The sequence below is a fragment of the Mauremys mutica genome, chromosome 18, assembly GCF_020497125.1.
Source record: "Mauremys mutica isolate MM-2020 ecotype Southern chromosome 18, ASM2049712v1, whole genome shotgun sequence".
In the NCBI taxonomy this organism is placed as follows: domain Eukaryota; kingdom Metazoa; phylum Chordata; order Testudines; family Geoemydidae; genus Mauremys; species Mauremys mutica.
In genome coordinates, this window is record NC_059089.1 from 20514956 (window position 1) to 20519042 (window position 4087).

Below are 4087 nucleotides of genomic sequence, written 5' to 3' on the forward strand. Positions count from 1 at the left end.
GCTTTGTGGGTCTCAGTGTTGTTCCACTGGCTTTTCAAGGTGCCTGAAAGTTAGGTGTTGTGATGCCACACAATGCAATGCCTACGTCCCTTTGTGACTCTGGACCTGGCTGTCATGAACGGTGGGACATGCGGGAGAGCTGGGAGGAGACGGACTTGGCTACCCATCTGACCTGGGTCAGGGTTGCCAAAGGATTGATACCCCGCCTCTGTCTCGCGACGGGCCTTGGTATCCTTTCCTCTAGTTACACCTACAGCAGCCTAGCCATGGCAAGGTCCAGTGTCCGGCAGTCTGGCACCTCACAAACCCACTCCGTGTGCTTTGTTGCCCCCAATATATTCGAGATGGAGCCCAAACCAACCCTCTGGATCTGAACGTCCCTGAAACTTGGGGTGCTTGAAATTCAGAGCCAAGTGCTGTGGTTACAGCATCTCTCTGTGCTAGATGGGAACTGAATTCAGGTCTGGAAGAAATTCCCGATGCCTGTAATGACCTAAACCACACAAGTATTTGGTGTGAATGAAGCTGGTGCTCGCAGGCCAGTGACTTATGTAGAAATGTCCTTTTCCCTCTCAGATGAGCCTTACTAATGGCCTAAAGGGGGCCACAGAGAAGTTTGAATGTTCTGCTGGGTGTAACGGGCAGTCGGGAACACGAGGGGGCAGCCTAAGGACGGCTAGCAAACCCCCGTTGGCTGGGAAAATAAATTCTCTACAGCGTGGCTTGTTGGAAGTGGCAGCGTCTCGCTGAGCCACCGAATGAAGACCGTGTGTGTTAGTTGCACCTGGTGTGTTCAGGGAGAGAGAAATAAATCTTTAATTAGACTACAGGCAGTTAAGAAATAAACAGCAAGAAAAATGAAAGTGGACTTTTGTGTTAGGTAGGAAACCTATTTGCATGGGCTTTCCGTTACCAATCACCCCCTCCCCACAATGGAAAGGATCAAGCCCGCAAGTGTTACCAAAAGGCAACAACCAAATGCATGGCTGCTTAAAGGATAATACAATTTCACAGAGAGCTTATGGCTAAGGCAGGCTTGAGAGAAGCATCAGTTAGCGCCATAGGATCGTTCTCTTCTGGCAGCTGTGCAGGAGATCGCGAACATACGTAAAAAAATAAACTGCATCAAAGCCACTTGGCAACTGTATGACCAAATTCATAAATTTAATTTCTATTCCTCTTGTAAGGGAAGGGAGAGATCGGTCAATCCTCAAGGTGATCTGTCTCTCTCCTCTGGCCACATCCTTTCATAAATCTTCTCCTGGAAGTCTGAATTGGTGATTACCAGGTCAAGATGTAATAATACTTAGTGCCTGTACGGAGCGTTACATAAACAAAGTGCTTCAGGAACAGTAACTGCCTCATTCCCATCACACCCCTGGGGTGGTTTTTAGCCCTACTTTATAGGGTGGAGGAAACAGAGTCAAGACCTGAGAGTTTTCTCAGATTCTCCTATAGAACCAGTGGGGAGTCTAGTGTTGGGCCAATGGTGGCCTTTTAAGCACCGTGTCATCTAGACCTGCTCTGAGTGGAGCTACACAATGGGGCAGTATTGCTATTATTGCAGTAGCACCTGTAGGCCTCAGCTGAGATGACAGGGCCCCATTGCGTTCAGTGCTGTACAATCATGTAGTCAGCGATGGTCCCTACCCCAAAGAGCTTATGCCGTAAGTGGAAATGACAGACAAAGGATGGCAGGAGAAACAGAGGCATAGAATAGAGAGGTGAAGGGTGGTCCCAAGGTCACTGAGTAGGTCAGGGTAGAGCTGGTCTCCTCCCTCCCAGTCCAGCGACCTCTCCTGGTAGTGCTAGGGGCTGAGATCTATGCGAGCATTTCCACCGAGAGAGCCCTGCATGTAAACACAGCCAGAGAGGTTCAACAACTCCCCAGGATTGCCTAGCAAGTCACTGACAGCTGGGATTGGGTCCCAGGTCTCCTTCTCCCATGTTCAATCCACTAGAACAAACTGCCTCTCCAGGGCTGCGCTTGCACTAGGGAGAGAAATCTGGTGAAATGCAGCTGCTCCAAGGGCAACTAGTTTGCTGCATCCATGCTAGCCTGCTGACTTCTCTTTGGCACCTTTACAATTTTGCCTCAAGTTCTCATGGATGCTGTTGTGAACCATTGGAGATGCAGGGCAGCAGCGCTTAGTTTGTGATGAAAGAGGTGCTGAGGCTCAAGCAATTTTTTTTTTAACTTTCATAACTGATGCACCAAGCCCAGAGGTACTGGGGATATGAATGGCCAAGCCTAGAGGTTGTCGGGGCAGTCTTGCCAAGCCCCGGCACAAACTAAGCATGGCCGAACAGTCCGGCTATCTCTTCCATGACACTCAGAAGCAGTGGATTCTGGGAGACCATGAAAGGCCACTGGGATGCAGGATGGGATGACTTCCTGAATTGTTCAAGTGCGGCCCCCGCTGTCAGACACTGAAACAGCCAGTGTTTACCCATGCTGAAAACAATCTGATCCAAATGTTACGTGGCATTTAGAGCACATCTCTGTGTGGCTGTGATGTGTTTTACAAACGTGCTGGGGGGAAGTGCAGGGCTCTCAGGGAAATTGACCCCACTTAGACCAACAGCAGGATTTGAACCTGGGACCGTAAACACTAAAAGCATGAGCGTCTAACTCCCCTAGGCTCCTTCTGAAACTCCCACTCTTATTGGTTGCTATAGTTGACTCGTTAACCTCTTATGTGGAGCAGCCAGGAGAGGGGGACAAAGACCCATACTGAGCCAGCATGGCTTACATTAGCATGGCAAACTTTCTGGAGTGAGTGAGGCCCAAGCAAGAGTTCCAGGTGTAACTGGATTGCACCGTAGTAAAGTACCTGCATTCCATTTGCTGCTTGTCCTGGTCTTTTGGGGGATCGGTGGCCCTGCATAAAGCTGTTTGGCTCCACTTTCTCCAAACTGGACATCAACTCAGCTTCTTCATAATCAGCCCAATGCGTAATCAGTGCAAACTTTTTGGGTTTGTTTTGCAAAAAGATCTCTTCCGTCCCCTGTCCCCCTTCTTCCCCCCACTGTTTTAAAGAAGCAACACTTTGGGGCAGCCATCTGTTTACTTTTTGGACTCAGGACTTGCTGAAATGTATTTTGATGGATGAAGCAATGCAGAGTAAAAGAACAGAGACTGGCAGGCTGCATGGTGAGTGGAAAATATTTTTTTGGGACTTTCTGGAGTTTGAAGCCCTGATGATGGATGTGTGTGCAATAGATGGTAATAGCTTTATGAGTATCAAAACACAGAACAAAAGAATAACACTCTGCCTAATAGACGGAGGAACGTATGCAGGGCAAAAACCCATTCTGCTCACAAATAGATGGAAAGCAGCAGTGGTGAATGATGAATTGGCACGGGGCTCAGGTAGAGAGTTAGGGTTGTTTAATGTATTGGAAAAAATGGTATAGCTAGGCTTAAAAAGAATAAACCTCCATTCTGAATAAGCAAGCCCCATATATGCGATCAAAGTACTGTAGTGCCTGAAAAAGATTATTGGTCTAGAATGTGTTTGCACTGCTCTGCTAGAAGGTTTATCGTTGTAGCAGGTGATGTGAGTGGAGTTTAAAAATCACATCATTCTGACTACTATCTTGCGTTCTTTCTCCAGGTCAGTTCTGCTGCCAATATTAAGAGCTACTAACACTAGAGAGTTGCAAAATGGGAATTTTTTCCCTGTGGAATTTTTTTTGGCATAGGGAAGGTGCATCCTGATATAAAAAAACCGGTTTGGTCAAAGAATTGCAGGAAATTTTGAAACAAAATTAAAATGTTTGTTTTGTTTTGACTTCAAATGTTTCATTTTGGTGTGTTAAACTGAAAAATGTTGGTTTGTTGAATTTTTGAAGTTCCCCAGCCCCAGTTCATTTTTGTCCTCGTGATTCCCTGGAAAAAGGGGGAGAAGTTTATCTATCTATCTATCTATCTATCTATCTATCTATCTATCTATCTATCTATCTATCTATCTATCTATCTATCGTATGGATGAAAACTCACTTTCACAGCTTTTACTGTTTAATTAAAAGTAGGTCCATTCCCCCTCACCACACACACTTCCTGTTTTCCAGATTTTGCTAGTTG